Here is a 19,291-nt window from a genome sequence, read left to right as displayed (position 1 = left end):
GGATCCTCCGTGATGGGGAAGGGTCCATCAGACGTTAGTGGAGACCAGCTAGGGTGCCAGAAACTGGCTGTGGACATATTTCCAGTCTCAGTTTTTCCAGAAGCAAAACCTGTCTCTGTCTTGCATCCATCCATCCACCTTTCAGTTCCTCCAGTGACTTATTTCTTCCTACATCGGCCGAGAGTGGGGCGGTCAAGAAGCGCTTGAAAGGCCACATGTATTTTTCGTTCATTTTAGGTTGACCTTTTTTTTCTTATTAAAGGCCGTGATTTCGCCTGGGTGGCTCAGTCTGTTGGGCGGCCGACTTCGGCTCAGGTCACGATCTCACGGTCCGTGAGTTCGAGCCCCGCATCGGGCTCTGTGCTGACTGCTCAGAGCCTGGAGCCTGTTTCAGATTCTGTGTCTCCCTCTCTCCGACCCTCCCCCGTTCACGCTCTGTCTCTCTCTGTCTCAAAAATAAATAAACGTTAAAAAAAAATAATAATAAAGGCTGTGATTTTGGTGTCCACACTAAATCTTTCAGTGTTGGGAGATCAGGGCTTTGTTATCTGTGAAGGGTACTGAGCAACGACAAAAAGCTGGCATGAATGTGACGGACGAAGCACAGCTTATTCCTAGAATCCCGGCATCGCCGAGGATCACGCTGGAAGGAATCCCACAAACCCCGTGATCCTGCGGCGTGCTGGACCCAGGCGGCCTGTGTTGTATTCTCACTCTTCCGTTTGGTGCCGGGTGAGTGGCTTCGTGCCTCGGTTTCCTCCGCTGTGCGATGGGGCCGGTGACGGCTGTGGTCGCAGGGTCACGGTGAGTCGGCGTGTGTAGGATGCTTGACTGGTGCCCAGTGAACACGCACCTGCCGTATCACAGGTGGAAAGGCAGACCCTGAGAGACCTCGATTTGCCTGAGGTCGTGTAACTGGTCGAAGCTTCAGCAAGCAGGCCTTTCCAACCCTTGTTTTCTTTTATCCCTGTTGACTGGACCGGTGAACTGGTCCTTAAGACACTCTGGATTTAAAACGTTATGTCCGCCCGGTACGAGCTCTGAAATGACGGATCGCTGCTTATCCTCCGTGCTGGGAGACTCTTCTGGAATCCTGAGGTGAATAACGAGACACGAGCGGCAGGCCGTGCCCCGAAATGACCGCATCGTGTCGGAGGAGTGGAATTGCTCTGTGAAGGGTGTGGTGCTCTTAGGGTCGTTGTGGCCGGTCTGTCGCCGGGAGGCCCAGGCTGCCGGGGACGAGTGGACAAGACGTGCGGACTCCCGCTGCCGATCCCCCCTCCCTGCTGGCGTGGAGACCTGGCGGCTGTGTTGCTAGGGTCAGGAAGAAAAACCATAAGACGATGCACACACACACGTGGACGTGCCCACGTATGAATGCACGTGCTCCTAACACACTGGAGGAAAGCCTGCAAGTCCCGCCGAGGGGCCGTGTTCTTGCTGGGCCCTGCTCCCTGCTTTCCTTCCTTTCTGCTTCAGCAGCTTCCCCTGTTTCGAGACGAGGTGTCAGATGCTTCTTCCTGTTTACACAGTCACTTGAAGTTTCTTACAGTTTTGCATAGCAGAGAATGGATTTGTCTCAAAGATTTTCTTTTGAAGCAACGTCTCCACCTCAAACTCACAACCCTGAGATCAAGAGTCACACGCTCTACCGGCTGAGCCAGCCGGGCGCCCCAGGAGAGAATGGGTTTTGATTTTAGGCACGTCCCAGCGGTGTGCCGTGCACGGTTTCCATTCGTGCTCCTGTGTGCCTCGTCAGCACCTGCTCCGGGCTGTGGCGTCTACGCGGAGCTCAGTACACGAAGCCTCATTCTCCTGCTGGTGAAAATCCGTCCTGTGCTCTTTGGGCAGCTCAGCCCGGGGAGAAGACCCGCTAAAATCCGATGACAACAGATGGTGAGGACGGGGCAGCGGTCTACGCGCAGACGGTCCTGTGTGACCTTGGACGGGTTCCTTACCTTCTCTGGGCTTTAGTCTAGCGCCTACCTGTCTCAGAGATCTTCCACATCCAGAGCCAGGCCGAGGTATTCAGCGCTTCCTCTTTCTCTGCCACTGCCGAGGCAGCCTGGGTGTCCCTTGTCGGTGATGGCCTTTGCGTGTGGGGTGGCAGGTGTGGCAGCCCACCCAAGAGGGGGGTGACCGCCCGGGCGTTGGCGCCACAGCCCGGCTGGGTGCCTGGCGGGACCGGGCGGGCGACGTGGGTATGGGGAGGCGGGTTTGGAGACCCATGCTGCTTGGAGGAGCAAAAGGCCATGTGTGGCGACTAAAACAGGATGTGGGGTCTTTGTCCAACCGTTAGGGTTGTAGAAACAGGTCTTTGGCGTGTGGTGTTCGTCCTGCGGCGTGTTTTCCCGCCTCCCTCGGCACCGCGGTCTCTTTCCAGCCAGAATTCTCTTTTCCAGGTGCTGCCTGAAGGGAGCGGCGGGGGCAGTGAGAGTTTCTCACCAATATGTACTTACACCAAAGCAGTGACTGTTGTAGGTCCAAGTCCTTAGAATTTCATGTGCCTGAACGGTGACAGATTCCAGTTCTCCAATTAGTCAGGAGAAGATTCCAGAAGACATTTTCCATCATAGTGTTTGGCTCATTCCAAGTTGTTTACCTGGGCTCTTTCAGGTATGCGATGTAAGCAGCCTGGAGTCACTTGTTTATTTTTTATGAAATTGATGGAGAAGGTTTCAGCATGGGAATTCGACTTATTAGCACATGGGAGTGAAAGCTTATGTGCACCTTTTAATAAAATCTCCTTATAATTTAAAAAAGAAGCAGATAAACGGTAATAATGATGATGTTATTGGGAATTCATAGAACCATTAGTTCTTAAAAATTGCCAGTTTAGGTGCCTGGGTGGCTCAGTTAGTTAAGCATCTGACCTTGGTGATCATGATCTCATGGTTCATGAGTTCGATCCCCACGTCGGGCTCTCTGCTGTCAGTGCAAAGCCAGCTTCGGATCCTCTGTCCCCCTCACTTTGCCCCTCCCTCGCTTGTTCTCTGTTTCAAAAATGAGTAAATATTAAAAAAACCTGCCCGTCATGCTCTGAAGTCCTTGGGTCCGGCTGAAGAAGCACGGGGCAGGAAACTGCGGTGGCCGCCAGTGTGGATCTGGAGCCAGAGTCTGGGTTTGAATCTGGCTCCAGTGCTTAGTAGCTGTATGACAAGTGGCTTAATTTCTCTGTGCCTCAGTTTCTTCATTTTCAAGATGGGAGGAGGTAATAACAGTACCTGTCTCTCAGCGTGGCCGTGAGGATTGGATGGCCGATTCCTCAAGTTGATGGACAGGAGTGCTGTCTGGCACTTAGTAAGTCTGTGCTGATGACTTCTGTGACCTTGAAAGCCACCAACTTCCACACTCACCCTCCCTCTGTCTTGCCCTTTGTCAGTTGCCTGTGATAAGGATGAAGTTCCCTGTGGGTTCTCTGGTGAGCACAGGCATCGATTTCCATTATTTGTGCAGCGAATAGCCTTGGAGGATAAAGATCGCATCTCAGGAGCAATGGGCGTGCCTGCTTACTGCCTGTTAGAAAAGATTCGGGCTCCCTGAGCTCACAGAAACTCATTTCCCCTTGTAACAGTGAAATTATTTTTCTGGTTGCCTTCATTTGGTTTTGCTGTTGAATTGTTTTTGTTTTGTTTTGTCTTGCTAGTTTGGATTTTAGATCAAGGTGTGATTTCTACGACGTTGACATCTTTTCGTTGCGTTTCTTCCGTTAAAGGACATTTTCCTCTTCAAAATGTTCTTTTTATTAAATACTTCTACAACATTTAAATCAGGTCTAGCAAAACAGGCTAATGGATTTACTTTATGTTTCTTAAAAATTTCCAGGGGCACCTGGGTGGCGCAGTCGGTTAAGCGTCCGACTTCAGCCAAGTCACGATCTCGCGGTACGTGAGTTCGAGCCCCGCGTCGGGCTCTGGGCTGATGGCTCTGAGCCTGGAGCCTGTTTCCGATTCTGTGTCTCCCTCTCTCTCTGCCCCTCCCCCGTTCATGCTCTGTCTCTCTCTGTCCCAAAAATAAATAAACGTTGAAAAAAAAAATTAAAAAAAAAATTTTCCAGCATTCTTGCCACTCTTTACTCATTGGTATGGATATCTAAAAAAAAATGCTTAATGAGAAATACCATGCTTGTTACTATTTACAGAGACCCATTTGTATGGAATATTCAAACACTGGGAAACACTTCTGAACATTATTGGGCAGTATTTGAACAATGTTGGCATTCGGATCTTCTAGCAAGATTAACGGCACCACATAGAATGCGATTTGTTTTGAGTGTTGTCTGTATAGGTTATTAATACTGACTTTATTTGCGAGAGTGACTCGACATGGCAGCAGGCAGGACTCTGAGCACACATCTGGAACGTGGTGTCAGGTGCAGACGAGTCTGAATGGTTGGACCGGGGTAGCTTCTCTCGCACACGCTCCTGGGCCAGTTCACGGAAATGTCGGTCTTCACCTTCACCTCCACGCCTCAGCATTTCCTACTCTTGCTTTGCACTTGCTGTTGAGTGGATTCCGTGTCGATTGCTAAGCAAGTAGGAGAACTAGAATACCTTCCTCTTATTTCTCCACGGATTTTTCTCAGGACACTGACGATCTGTAAATTTCCCAGGAAGTTCTGGGAAGGAGGTAGGGCATAGAAATCATTTCACTCGCAACAAGCTCCCTGCGGTCGCTGTGGGCCGTGCAGCCCTGTGTGTCCACCTTCTCTGGTTGCACCTGGGAGAGTATCCTTCTGCTCACTGTACAGGGGCCACTCTGTTCCCCCTCTCTGTCCTCAGATGCACAGGCATGCGCTCCCGAGCTGCACCTGCTGTCCTCCCCGCCCAGAACACTCTTCCCCTGACATGTTTGTCCCCTCCCCTCCCTGAGAACATGCTCACACATCCCTTTGGGAATGAGACCTTGGCTGACCCCTTCAGTAGAGCGGGCTGCACTGGGACCACCGGGCTGATCCTGGGGGCAGGGACCCGGTTGTGCACCTGCTTTGTCTTCAGTGCCTGAACAGTGCCTGGTGCCTATCTAACAAGGGTTCTGGAAGTATTTGTGGAGTGAGTGACTGAGATGCCTCAGGGAATCTCAGTGGGGAATGGGTGGGGGAGGGGAAGGATTGGTGACAGAGGATGAATCCAGGTGATTGCTGTGGTCTCTCTGAGGTTTGCTGAGAACCTAACCAAGGGCTTGGAGGCAGAAAGGGGCTCAAGAGACAGGGCGGCTAGGTTGTACTCCTGATAGATCTCACTTGAGGTTGCAAGGGAAGGAGAAGGAAAGCAATCTGGAATATTCCATGTCTAGCTTAGCAGTAGGTAGATGGTCTTCCCATTTAGCTGAGATGAAGAAAGCAGAAAAAACCAAACACCTAAACATTTCTCTCATAAAGCAATTATATTAACAGAATAAGAGAACACCTTCTGTAATTTCTGTTCATCTGAAATACAGTTTCTCAAAGGCTCTAAGTGACCCTTGCTGAAATGCCGAGTTTGATTTGAGGTCAAGTTTCCTAAAATGTTTCGAAAGCTAGCCGCAGGGAGGCTTTGGCCTCTAGGGAGTTTATATCTTTAGATAGATTTTTCTGTATCTGGGAGCCAGGCCGGAGTTTCTGAAGGTCTGAATACTTAATTAGCTTTTCAGCACCTTGAGTCACTAACAGAATTCATAGTTTAAATATGAAGTTTACGGTTCTTCTTTGCATACGTGTGTCCTTTTATAAGGATGGTCTCTGCAGCCGAGGCGTCGATCCTTTCTTCCCCTGGTGGCTGGCGTTGTCCAGGTGAGCGGCTTACTTGGGAGCCCAGGCCTGCCCTATTTCTTTCAGGCCTTGAGTCAGGAGGGTGGTGGACTTCATGAAAATCTGAGTTACCTCCACTTCCGTCCAGAATGCTGTGGGAATAGGTAGACTGTGACTACGGAGTGAGTTCTAATTTAGTAAACTGGATGAGTTTCGAGTTCATCATTGAGTGATTCTGGATATTTGCTGACTAAAAAAACCCACAGAGTTGATAGGTGTGAGGTTCTTTACTGATTACAGTCCATCGCTTTGCTCTAAGATAATTTTATCTCCCTTCTCCCCTGCCACGTGGGAAGCTTTGCCTTTTATTTAGCTCAGCTCTTCTGGAAAGCAAACGTGGTGTGGTGCTGGTGACAGGTGCAGGGGCCGGCCCCCCGGGAGGGGCTGGCTTCTTTCCTGTGTGGCTGGAGGTGCCCAGGACCTCCCCGGACCCCATCCGTTGAGTGACAGGGGTTGGCCGGGAGCTCTCTCATCATCTCCCAGCATTGAGATTTTGTATGCTAACTCTCCCATTTGGCCACAACCCCCCCCCCCCCCCCCCCCCCCCCCCCCCCGCCCAAGAAACCAAACAGCAGATCTGAATGTACTATGGGGGAAGGAGGTCTCTAACATATTGTTGAGTGAAAAAAGCAACTCGTGGAACATTTTGTGTGTCTAGAAAAAGGATACATAGTGATCTAATCTGGTAACAATCAGGGGAGGTAGAAGGGAAGGATTTCACTTCTTAATTAAGTTATACTCCTTGGAGCTAAATTGTGTGCAGTTATAGGACTTTTATCATCCCAGAAGCAAAGCAGCCAGGCGCTCGGTGGTTTTGTGATGCTCTGACTGGGCTGTGCTGGGGGGCAGCCCTGGAACCAGCTGAGGGTCCCGTCTGTCCAGGGGCTCCCGTGGCCCTGCTCCCCATGGCCGCCACCAGCTGGGGCTGAGGGGTGGCCGTCCTCCTCAGGTCGGGGCATGTACCCTCTGGGTTTTCAGACCCCCAGCTGTCACCATTTTTCTCCCATGCCCGCCGGCTTCAGTGGCATTTGGGTTTATGACCTCTATGTTAAAACTTAAAAATCAAGGATGTTTTTTGTTAAAAAATCCCTAACATTAAAGTTTTCAGTAGCTTAAGCTTGCTGTTCCGAAGCAGCGTCCTCAGGGAGCCCTCCGTGTATCTCGGGAAGGTCTTTCCCCGATTGGCGCACGGGCCGGGCTGGCCGTGTGTGTTGACTGATGCGTGTTCTGGGTAACCGAGCGTGTGTCACTGCCAGGCGAGCGGCCTTCCCTCTTTCCTGCGTGTGGCCAGACGTGTGGGAGTTACTTTGTGCCTTCCACAGCCCCCTGATTGGCGTGTTTTCCACTGTAACTTGTTCACGTGACTCCTGCCTTGACGGCCCCCCGTGCCCGGGGCTGGACCGCGGGGGCCATGGTCACTCCCACCGGTCACGCTCTGAGCTTCCTGCCGGGTCTCTGCTCTTCTGTGGAGGCTCCACGGCTGGTCTCTGCCGGCCACCTCCTGGCCTTTGCTGCCGCTTTGTCACCGCGTCTTCCAGACCGGTGTGGACTGGCGTGTAGGGGTGAGGTGGGGTGGGACGTTTGATGTTTGTGTGGACCTCACTCTGTTTTCATCCGTGCCTCACGTGACCTGGCAACTCTTGTTGTGTATCCTGCCGAAGTGAGGGAGATCTCTGTCCATCTGTCCTCTGCCCCTTATGCTGTGTTACAGGGGACCCTCACTACCTGGGACCGCCCCCACGAGTTAAGGTGGCTTCCTCCACTGGATCCTTTTTCTTCTGGGTGTCTGGTGGTGTCTTTTGTGAATACTGGGCTTCATGGTTCATCCTGCTTCACCAGGATTCTAGGGAATATATAGATTCGGTTATTCAGCCACGCTTTTTATGTTTTAACATTTTTTAAATGTTTATTCATTTTTGACAGAGAGAGACAGAGCCTGAGCAGGGCAGGGGCAGAGAGAGAGGGAGACACAGAATCGGAAACAGGCTCCAGGCTCTGAGCCATCAGCCCAGAGCCCGACGTGGGGCTCGAACTCACGGACCGCGAGATCGTGACCTGGCTGAAGTCGGACACTTAACCGACTGCGCCACCCAGGCGCCCCAAGAAACTTTTTTTTTAATGTTTATTTTTGAGAGAGACCGAGGGAGAGTGCCTGTGTGCATGTGCGTGAGTAGGGGAGGGGCAGTGGGAGAGGGAGAAAGAGAATCCCAAGCAGCCTCCAGGCTCTGAGCTGTCAGAGCCCGGTGCAGGGCTCGAACCCACGAACTGAGATCATGACCCAAGCTGAAACCAAGAGTCGGACGCCTAACCGACTGTGCCACTCAGGTGCCCCTAAATCCTTGTATATTCTTATGTCAGCTGCACCTTTGGCTCTTTTAAACTAATGGCCAATGAAGTATGTTGTCAATAAAGGAATAAAATACTAACTTTCCTAGGGCTACCTCTGTTTTATTAGAAGCCTCTTAAAGGCTGTAGGAGTCAGAGCTCTGAGTCTAAGCGCCTTGTGAGCAGTGGTGACCCAGCATTTGTGATCAGACAGGTTGTACCCAAGTAGGCTGGCTGTGCGGCAGGCGGTGGGTGCTCTGGTGACCCGTGGGGAGCGGTGGTAGATGAGGGGCCAGGAGGCCGGAGACGCCCTGGGAGGACTTGCATTCATCAAGCCAAGACCTGTTGTCTCTGCTGTCTTCAGGTGCCTTGTTCTGTTGCCGTGCTGGGGCCACAGAGTGACCGTATCTGCTGCTCAGAGCATAACCAGACATTGAGAGGAAGATCAGTGAATTATTATTTCTTAATAACTTAAGAAAATGGGCCTTTGTGGGCCTGACCGATACAGATCACCCGCACGAGAACACTGGCTTCAGGCATTTGGACGAGCAATGGGATGTGAATGCCTGACATTGGGCACGTGTCCTGGAGTCATTCCTTGTCATGATTTATCAAGTCGGATACCCAAAAGCTGTGACTCAGAGGGGCAAGCTGGAACATTTCCACCTGCCTTACCTTTGCCTAGATGATTTTCAAACGTCCTAAGCTAGAAATTGGGTTAAAGACGTGTAGTTTGTCAAACTGAGAGTGAAAGAGAGGACATTGGGCTTCCGGTGAAAGTGGATTTTTTTTTTTTTTTTTTTTTTGGCCTCTAAATAGCACTAATAGTGGTTTTGATGTAGCAAATGCTTATTATGGGTCAGGAGCTGTACTAAGTGCTTTTTGTAATTCACAAAGCCGCTCTGTAGTCCCATTTTACGGGTGAGGCAGCTGGGTCACCGTGCGGAGAAACCTCTTGGCCAAGGCCGTGTCATGAAGGTAGTGAGTGTTGGAGCAGCATTGGAAGCCAGAGCCTTTAACCTAGGTCCACAGTCCTACCCACCGACTTGCAGCGTTTCCTTAAGCGAGGGATGAAACCTCGCTGGCGAGGCTGGTGGCGACCCAGTTGTGGGCCACGCTGGATGGGCTTCGTTTGAGGAACTGTAACGTCCACAAAGAGCATCGTGCCCCCGACTGGTGTGTATTAGTCTCCCGTGGCTGCCGTAGCACGTTACCGCAAACGTGGTAGCTTAAACAATGTACCTTTGTTTTCGTTCAGTTCTAGAGGCCAGAACCCCCAAATCTGTTGCCTTGGCAGAGCTCTGCCCCCCCCCCCCCCCGTGGGGGTTCCCCGAGAGAAGCTGTTCCTCGTTCGTGGTGGCTCTGCCCACATTCCGTGGCCTGTGGCTTCACTACCCCAGTCTGCCTTCTGGTCACGTTGCCTTTTCCTTAGTGTGGCGTCAGATCATCCTCTGCTTCCTCCTTGTAAGGACACCTTTGGTGTCATTTGGGGCCCGTCCTGCTAATTTTCCCATCTCAAGATCTCTAACTTATTTACACCTACGAAGTCCTTTTTTTTTTTTTTTGCCATTTGAGGCGGCATCCCAGATCGCAGTGATTAGGAGCTGGATAACCTTTGGGGGTGCGTTGTTCAACCCACCACAGTGACCAAGAGAAGGAATTAGAACTTTCAGTCCACCTTGTAGGAATGTGCTTGATTTCAGCCATTTCCTAATTGTTCCGCAGGACCCAGACGCTGAAAGTGTGGAAGAATTCCACAGCCAAACAGATTTGAGAGTTATTTGTTAAATATCCCTCTTAAGGAGATGCATAGTGTGCGGTGAAGGCCTGAAAATTCCGGAATGAAGATAGCTGCTTGAAGGGCTTTGATCGGGAAGGTGTTCTCTTCAGATTCGTGTGTTCGGAAGCTTCCCCTGGCACCTGTGTGGAGGATGGAGCGGGGAATACAACGACTAGGGAGGGCAGAGGCTCAGGATACAGGAGTGGAGGGAACAGAAGATGTTCTGGACCGCAGCCTGGGGTGGGGGTGGGGGGGCAGGGAGCTGAAGGAGCCCGGGGTAATCTTTTAAAATAAACTTAATTTGGGGCGCCTGGGTGGCGCAGTCGGTAAAGCGTCCGACTTCAGCCAGGTCACGATCTCGCGGTCCGTGAGTTCAAGCCCCGCGTCGGGCTCTGGGCTGATGGCTCGGAGCCTGGAGCCTGTTTCCGATTCTGTGTCTCCCTCTCTCTCTGCCCCTCCCCCGTTCATGCTCTGTCTCTCTCTGTCCCAAAAATAAAAATTAAAAACGTTGAAAAAAAAAATAAAAAAAAAATAAAATAAACAATTTTAGAACAGTTTTAGATTCAGACGAAGTTTGGGAAGATCGCCCAGGGAGCTCTCGCGTTCCCCGCGTCCGGCTTCCACACGTAACCGGTGACCCAGTATTGACACATGATCAGTTACTACAGCCGTATTTCATTCACATTTCCGCAGTGCTCGCCTCACGTCCCTCTTCTGTTCCAGCAGCGCGTTCAGGAGGCCACGCTGCATTTGGTCGTCCCATAGGTCTCCTCGGGCTCCAAGGCTGTTGGCCCGTGGCCGCTTCTCGGACATTATTTGTGTTTGATGACCTTGATACTTTTGAGGAGAACTGGTCAGGTGTTTTGTAGACTGTCTCTCAACCGGGATTCGTCTGATGATTCCCCCCTGTTGGATTGGGGTTTTGGGTTCCTGTGAGGATGACGGGGACCGCAGAAACGAAACGCCGTGTTCGTCGTGTCCAGTATGTGACTCTCGGGGTCGATACTGACATTGCCCACCTGGCTGAGACCGTGGCTGTTAGGTTTCTCCACCGTAAAATTACTTCTTTTTCCCTTTCCGCGTGCTACACTGTGGAAGGAAGTCACCGCGAGGGGTAGGGAGTTTTGTTGCCCCTCCCTGAGGGCAGAGGGTCTACGTGAATTATTTTGAATTCCTGTGCACAGATCTGTATACCCTCCCTCTTCATTCATTCAGTCCGTCAGTTACCTCAGCATGGATCCGTGGCCGTTTGAGTTACGCTTCGGGTTATAATCCAGGACCGTAGTATGTATTCTGTTTCTCACGTTGTCCCAGCTCTGGCATCGGCAGCTCTGTCGGGTGGCTCCCATTGGCGTGTGGGTGTGCACACACGTGCACTTCAGGGCTCTTTCTGGCCGCACGAGATGCTTCGGACTCATCTTACGTATTTCCTGGTCCAGCCCCGGAATCAGCCAGTGGCCGAAGGAGCCACGGCCAGAGTTTCTTTTGAAATTTCTGGCTTACAGGGCTGTCTACGTCTCTGTCTTCCGAACTCTTATTACTTGGATAGAGACGGGGGAGGGGCAGGACCTGACAGCTGGGTGTCTGTGTAGGGGTTGGGCAGAGGTCAAAGGTCTGTGCCAGGTGCACAGTCTTAGGGTCTCTTAGGTGCTCCTTTCAGGGTGGGACAGTGGCGGCGTGCCTGGGGCTGGGGTGGGGGGGGCAGTAGCGGAGTGTGGCCAGAGTGCAGGGTTGGAAAGGAAGGGTATTAGGAAATTGGGTTGGGGCCAGATGTGCTGGTGTTGAAAACCGGGCCAGCTTTGGCAGGAGGGCAGTGTAAAAAAAGCCAATAAAAGTGGTGCTTTGGGATAATTAGCGTGGCAGCCACACACAGATCAGACAGAGGAACGGCATTTGTCGTTGCTTCCCTGGGAAAGTGCTAGAAGCGGGTGCCTGCAGGCATAGCGGGGCAAGGCAGGACCCGCGGGGACCGTCGCAGCTTGCCAGAGATTTCTGCGTGTACTAGTTTCTTCATAATGGGGGGCGGGAAACCGGGGGAATCGGTGACTAAGCAATTTGTTTGCTTACAAGCAGTGAACTTAATAAAACAAAGAAAGGTTGTCTTAAAACATCTGTGCTGCCCTGTAATTACTACCGCGGGTGGTGTCCTTGTCTCGGGGAAGAGTCAGAGTGGAATTGGCGCTCCGCCCACCGTGGGCTATCACACAGTGCAGGTGGATGGACCATGAGTGTTTAATTCAGTCGGGTCATCTCAGAATTACTTCCTGTTGAGCTGCCTGCTTGGACGCCCTTCGGTGGCAGTTGTATTTTTAAAAGTCGTGGGGCCCCTGAGATGCTTCATGGCAGAGAGGAGGCGCTCGCTGAGCACGCTTGTGTGCCGAGAACGATCCTGGGAGGACGCTCTTGCTTTTTCCCTGGGGCCTGGCATTTTGAACTTGAAATTTCGTTCGCTTACACCGAGGGAGAGAAATGTGATAAGGAAAACAAAGTCCCCAAACCGGTGGTGTGACCTGAACTTTTAAAATTTTTTTTTTTTTTTCAACGTTCATTTATTTTTGGGACAGAGAGAGATAGAGCATGAACGGGGGAGGGGCAGAGAGAGAGGGAGACACAGAATCGGAAACAGGCTCCAGGCTCTGAGCCATCAGCCCAGAGCCCGACGCGGGGCTCGAACTCACGGACCGCGAGATCGTGACCTGGCTGAAGTCGGACGCTTAACCGACTGCGCCACCCAGGTGCCCCTGACCTGAACTTTTAAACCCACTCTTCCTCCTCCTGAAACTATTTTGGACCCAAACACCGAGTCTGATACATAGAGTCCTGTTTTGTCATTTATCCGGCCGGCCTCCGATGTTGTGATTCGTGCATGTGGTTCCCTAGAAACCGTGAACGGGTGTCGTGTGCCTCGTTTCCACATCCGCCTTCTGTGAGAGTGAATTCACTCGGTCAACCAGAACGCCCTCCTCCGTGTGACCACGGGCACGCTCCTGTCACCCGGGAGCCTCGGGCAGGCCTGTTGCCGAACAGGGATCACCTGCTTCGGGGTGGAAGCAACATTTCGTTAAAGATTAGTTTGAAGTTATTTTTATCTGTGAGATGAGGATAGGAATACACACCTGGTGAGGTTCTTAGTGGGTGTGAGGGGTAAGAAGCAAGTGCATGTGTTCTAAGCAGGGTCTAAGCAGAATCTGCTTTCAAAAAGTCCCATCTCAGGGGCACCTGGGTGGCTCGGAAGGTTCAGCATCTTGCCTTTTTTTTTTTTTTTTTAGTTTGTTTATGTATTTTGGTAGCGAAAGCATGCGAGCTGCAGAGAGGAGAGAGAATCCCGAACAGGCCCTGAGCTGTCAGCATAGAGCCCAACATGGGGCTCAAACCCGCAAAGTGTGAGATCACGACCTGAGCCGAAGTCGGTCACTGAGCCGACTGAGCCACCCAGGCGCCACTCAGAGTCTGACTCTTGATTTCAGCTCAGGTCATGATTCCAGGGTCATAGGATCGAGCCCGGTGCTCTGTGCTGAGCGTGGAGCCTGCTTAAGATTATCTCCCCCCGTCTCTCTCTCTCTCTCTCCCTCCCTCCCCCTGCCCCGTCCACCACTTGTGTGCTCTCTCTCTCTCTCTCTCTCTCTCTCTCTCCAAAAATAAAATAAAATGAAGTAAAAATCCCATCTCAGCGGATTTTACTGCAGTGGCTATGCCTTGTGTTTGTTGCTGTCTGGTGATTTTTTTATTTTTTTAAGCGAGGAAACTTTTTCTGCAGCAGAAGCAAGAGAAAAGAGATCGTTGGGCTCCTGCCCGGCATGTAGCCAGCAGAATCCCCCATCAGGGAATACACCGGCACCTCCTTGTGAACTCGGTGCCCGTAGAGACCCGGAAGGAGAGGACATGTTGAGAGCACCGTGGGGGAGGGGGACACTGGGGGGGGTCACTCTCTCTGTGCACCTGCACCGTTGGGGATTTCCAAGCGTGCCTGTGCAGAGAGGCCCCGGGAGGCCCTGTGGTGTGACTGCACTTCCCGCTAGGTCTGGGTCAGTGTGTCCTACACGGGCTGCCGTGCCGTCCGCAAAGCCGGCCCCCTTTCCTTGCTTGTACCCGTGCTGCAAACATGCACCGGTTTCTCCCTAGAGCGACGAAAGCCACCGGGGCAGGCCACACTCTGCTTGTCTCGTCCTCTCTTTCATAACTTAACCAAATTACTTACCAGGCTCGAGTTGGAGACGTAGGTAGTTTCAACAGAACGCACGCGCGAAGGGCAGTAAACGGCCAGCGTTTTGTGTTTCTTTTCGGGAAGGATGAAGGTGTCCCGATCCCTGGGGTTCAGGGTGTGTCTGGAAGGTGGTCCAGCGCCAGCCTGGATGGACCCCGTTTACGCTGCCTGTTTTCCGCGCCCACTCCACCGTTTCGGAAGACTTGGTGCTCTGACACTGCAAGGTGGCGTTGTAGTTTATTGTCGCACGGACGACGTATTTCACTTTCACTTCTCCGGGCCTTCGTATTGGTCAGACCTGATACGTGGTCTGTCTGAGCTTTTCAGCAAATGCTTTTGATTTAGATTTTCCATGAAGGAAGCAACTGAACGTGAGCAAAAAGTCAGGTCAGTCGCCGCCGAAAATCTGTCTGGCAGACGGAAGCACCCGCAGGTGCAGTGAAGAAGGCTCGCGGGCCGGCTCTCCTTCGCCGAAGCGAGACGGGGTCACGGTGGATACGGCGGTGAGACACCTGTGCGCAGACACGTCCTGCGTGGGGCCCGGCTCCCCGGGTTTGTGACGCCGTCGGCCTGGCCTTCGGCTGCCTCCCCTGTGACATGGGGACCAGGAAAGTTAATCCAGAGTCGCCGCAAAGAGTCACAGGTCCCTCCGCTTAGGTTCGGGGCCCTGGCATTCCGTGACTGTGGCCTGCTGTTGTTGTCTCTGCTGTCACGTCCCTGCAAGTCACGTCTGCACGCCCGTGGAGAATAAGGACCCGTGTGGCAGTGCTGGCGGGACAGGGCGTTTGGGGGTGCCCCCCCCCAGAATTGCCTTTGGAGGCCACGTAGCTGCATTCTTTAGGTGGTTCTGTCGCTCGAGCCAACGTGAGTTTGAAGTTTTTCTTTCATTTTTGTGTTTTAACCTTGGAACACATTTGGAATTGAGTGAAAAGAAACATTTTGGTTTAAAGACTTATGGGGCGCCTGGATGGCTCAGTCGGTTAAGCATCCAACTTCGGCTCAGGTCACAGTCTCGCGGTTCGTGAGTTCAAGCCCCACGTCGGGCTCTGGGCTGATGGCTCAGAGCCTGGAGCCTGCTTCCGATTCTGTGTCTCCCTCTCTCTCTGACCCTCCCCCGTTCATGCTCTGTCTCTCTCTGTCCCAAACATAAATAAACATTAAAAAAAAAAATTAAAAAAAAAAATAAAGACTTACTCGTGGGGGTGTCTGGTCTGGGTGGCTCGGTCTCTTAAGCCTCCGACTCTCGGTTTCCGCTCAGGTCATGATCTTGTGGTTCGTGGGATCGAGCCCCACTTTGGGCTCTGTGTTGACAGTGTGGAGCCGGCTTGGGACCCTCTCTCTCTCGCTCTCTCTCTCTTTCTCTCTTTCTCTCTTTCTGCCCCTCCTCATTCACTCTCACTCTTGCTCTAAAATAAATAAATAAAGTTAAAAAGAAAACAACTTGTAAAGTTGACTCGCAAACATGGTCTTTGTGTCCGAGTAGCCGAGTTTTGGGTTTTATTGCTCAGCTTTTTTTTGATCTTTGGCTTTGGAGCTTTGTGAGTCCCTGGTTCCCATACGCTCCCACCGAAGTGACCGCTCCGTGGTTATTCTGCCCTCCGGCCCCACCACCCACCCTGGCTGCTTTGCAAGCAAAGCCCTGGGTGCGTGGCGCTTCAAGGCCTCATTCACTCAGTGCTGGGACTGTTTTCTGCTTCACTTGCAGATTTGTTTTCTACCCTAAACTTTTGTTCTAATGGTCAGCAATCTTTTACAGCTCGACACGTAACAGGTGTGCCCACTCCCCTTGGCCTTAGACAATCACTTGACCGCAGGCCTCCTAGAGGCCGGCTGTGCGGGCACCGCGTCCGCCCCTTCCGCCTTCTTCCCCTCCCTCGACTCCCCGTAGTGTGAGAATCCGCCCCCAATGTTAGGGTCAATCACAAGCGGGTTGCTGGCCCTGCTGCCGACTCCTTTGTTTTCTCGATGAGCACACTGCGATGGGAACATCTGAGTTTGTCTAGAAATGTTCACGGCTCCGCGCAGCGTCTTGCTGGGGTGTCCAGAACAGTTGGGCTGTTGGTTCTACTCCCCGTCCTGCCTGGGCTGTGCTCGATCAGAGGTGGGTGCCTGATGTCTCTTGTCAGAACTGGCTCGGGAGTGAGCCCATAGACGTCGGGGGTGTGAGGGGGGCGGGGCAGGGTCTCAAGAGTGAGGGCATGGCTCTGCTCTGGAAAGGAGGCAGGCTTGCGTGCTAAACACAGTGAAAGCCGGTTGAGTAGAGAACCCCTCTCCCCCCTCACCCCCACCCCCGCCGTGTGTCTGCACCTGGCAGTACGTTATAATTACCAAAGCGCCTGTGTGAATGGTTGCTGGGAAAAAAAAAAAACCCAACTAACAAGAAAAAATTGGGACTTCCTGAATAATACATATCATTGTGATATATTGAACTTGTAAGTTATAGATAATATATGGCTTTTTATATTTTGTGCAATATGTGTAACATGTATGTAATATAATTTTATATATGTTATACATAATTACACGTTAATACATCACATATGTAATACATTACATATAGTACATTATAATCCCTATTTTATGTAAATATAAAACACGTTGACCCTCGAACACCATAAGGGGCCCCGACTCCTTACATGGTTGAAAATCTGCATATGACTTTTGACTCCCCTGAACTTACCTCCTGCCAGCTGGATGTTGACCAGAAGACTTACGAGTAACATAAACAGTTGATTGACACATATTTTGTATATGTCATGTATTTTGTATTCATACAATACAGTGAGCTAGAGAAAAGAAATCATAAGGGAGAGAAAATGCATTTTTGGTACCGTCCTGTACTTACTGAGAATCATCCACGTATAAGTGGACATGCGTGGTTCAAAGCCATGTTCAGCGGCCAACTGTATACGGTCTCGTATGTTTTATATAATCTGTACATATCTTTTTTCTTGTAAACTTTCCTTTTTGGCACTCTGACTCAACCTCACTCATAAATTCTCGCTCTCTTGACCTTTTATGTTTTGTGGGCACGTAGGCATGTTTTCTGCTCCCAGCCCAGAGTGGCGATGTCAGAAAGTTCAGTTTTCCTTTTTTATCTCAGTCTCTCAGGTGTCCCATAACCCGTTAGGAAACAGATGTCTAAGAATACACCAGCAGCAGCCCTTCAGAAAGGTCGCTTGTAAACACACGTGTGCGTCAGGTCTTTGTGAATTTTTAAAAGGCATCTTAAGGAGAATAATGAACATGCTTCCGGCCATTTGTAGACACACAGAGCCTGGAAGAGGCTGTTTACACACCTCTCCCGTGTGCCCTGCGAGTCTTTGAAGAGGGAAGAGCGGAAGTCGGTGGGTGTGGCTGACTGCCGTTCTCTTTCTGGAAGGCTCTGACTTGGCTGCTGAAATGTCCCAGCTGTGCCTTGAGAGTCTGATGGTGGAGGTGGTGGCCGTGGGAGGATTTGCAGGTAAAGGTGTGTGACCCGAAGCCTCTTCCACCATTGGATACTGGCACCTTGAGTTTTCGCTGTTAAACCCTGTGGGCAGGGAAAAACTTTCTAGAAACCATCATTAAGGTGCAGAACTGCCAGTTTTAGTGTCTCCTTCCTAGGAGATTTGTATTTCATCGGAAAAGAAGACGTCAGCTCTAAGAGTAAAAGTCCTTTTTCTAGGTGGGTAAGTCCTACAGTTTGGTTCCAGTTAGGGCTTTCGGAGGCTGTACCTGGTCTCTTGAGTGAATTTGAGACGAGCCTTTTTCTCCCAAAATGGCCCAGAGTGGGCGGCTCAGCCTTTATTCAGTTGCAAGGTCTTGACCCCTCTCCTGGTCTTGTCCCCAGGGAGGGCAGGGGAGGGCAGCTCACGACAGCTCTGCACACTTCCGGTGTGACGGATGACAGAGCAGAGCCAAGCTAGGTGCTTGTGGTCACGTGGTCAAGGGCCCGGCAAGGTTCAAGGCCACTGGGCAGGCAGAGCTCTCACTGGTGACGCGGAGGTGCGTGTGTATTAAATCTCCAAAGACCGACAAAATCCTGTGTGCCACACGTCACCAGGTGGGAAAGGGCAGAATCTTTAGGAAATATTTCTAATGGCAGGGATTTTCTTGTTGCTTGAAATAAATTGTTAGGAGAGGTAAAACACTGCAGTAAATGCTGTGATTGAGGAAATCCGATTTACACGATCATGTCCCTGCACCCCTGGATTCTCACATCACCCCTTCTCTGCGGTCTCTGCCTCGGGTCGGTCCACTGCCTCGTGGAGCCACCACGCGACTGTGCCCCCAGGAGGTCGGCCAGGGTGCCGTCTGGGTCTTCTCCCTTTTGAGCTCACCCCGTATTCCTTCCGGGACCAAGCTGCTGTCGACTGCGCCTCCAGAGAGTGCCCCAGGCCCACCCACTTCTCCCCTCCTGCTCGCCGTCCTCCTGGATCACCTGTTTCTGGACCGCCTGGCCGCTCCCTGCTCCCACAACTTATGAACCAGACTGTCAGGCCTGGAAATCTGCATTTTAACCAGGCTGTTTGCGTTTTGAAGAAGTTCTAGGGGCATCTGGGTGGCTCATTCGGTTTAAGTGTCCAGCTTCAGCTCAGGTCATGATCTCACCATCCGTGAGTTCGAGCCCCACATCCGGCTCTGTGCTGACGGCTCGGAGTCTGGAGCCTGCTTCGGATTCTGTGCCTCCCCCTCTCTGTCCCTCCCCTGCTCACACTCTATTTTTCTCTCAAAAATAAATAAACACCAAAAGAAAATTGAAGAAAAATAAAGAAGTTCTAGAAGTTTGAGAAGCACAGCCCAGTCGATAGGTCACTAGTCAGTTTTCAACAGGATCTGTATACGGTGGCTCATTGGCTGACCTTTCCGTCCTCACCTGAGCATGAAGATGACTTTGGAAACCTGTCCCTGCCCACCCTGCACCGTAAGAGAGATTGATTGTGGCTGAGGTTGGACGGAGCCAGGGACCTTATTCAGCCGACCAACAAGAGGCGTTGTTCCCGCCCGTCTGGGAACAATGGCTCTTTGACTGCAGCTGCCTCAGAAGGGAGCAGGGCAGGGTGTTGGTGTCCTGGGGCCTGCGGGAAGGGCGGTGCTGCTGGTGGGGCTCCGTCGCAGCCCAGCTGGGGCAGGACGGCCGGCCGTGCCCTTCGCCCTCACCTTCATAAGACTCGCCCTGTGCTCCCGCCCTCCCTGGACGCCCGGGATGCAG

At 51.8% G+C, this 19,291-nt stretch overlaps 2 long non-coding RNA genes across 2 annotated transcripts in view; one reads left to right on the top strand and one right to left on the bottom strand.

The window, feature by feature from the left end:
• Positions 1-19,291, top strand: part of LOC122492663 — a 144,568-nt gene that overhangs the window by 55,072 nt on the left and 70,205 nt on the right. The gene's annotated exons all lie outside the window — the stretch shown is intronic.
• LOC122492664 lies at positions 12,326-13,515 on the bottom strand. Its single transcript, XR_006299729.1, has 2 exons — positions 12,640-13,515; positions 12,326-12,403 (listed from the first exon to the last, which is right to left on the bottom strand). It is a non-coding gene; the product is annotated as an uncharacterized LOC122492664 (long non-coding RNA).

This window comes from Prionailurus bengalensis, chromosome D2 (assembly GCF_016509475.1).
Source record: "Prionailurus bengalensis isolate Pbe53 chromosome D2, Fcat_Pben_1.1_paternal_pri, whole genome shotgun sequence".
Taxonomy (NCBI): Eukaryota; Metazoa; Chordata; class Mammalia; order Carnivora; family Felidae; genus Prionailurus; species Prionailurus bengalensis.
The sequence above is the reverse complement of the archived record's forward strand: the minus strand, read 5'-3'. Positions and strand labels throughout refer to the sequence as shown.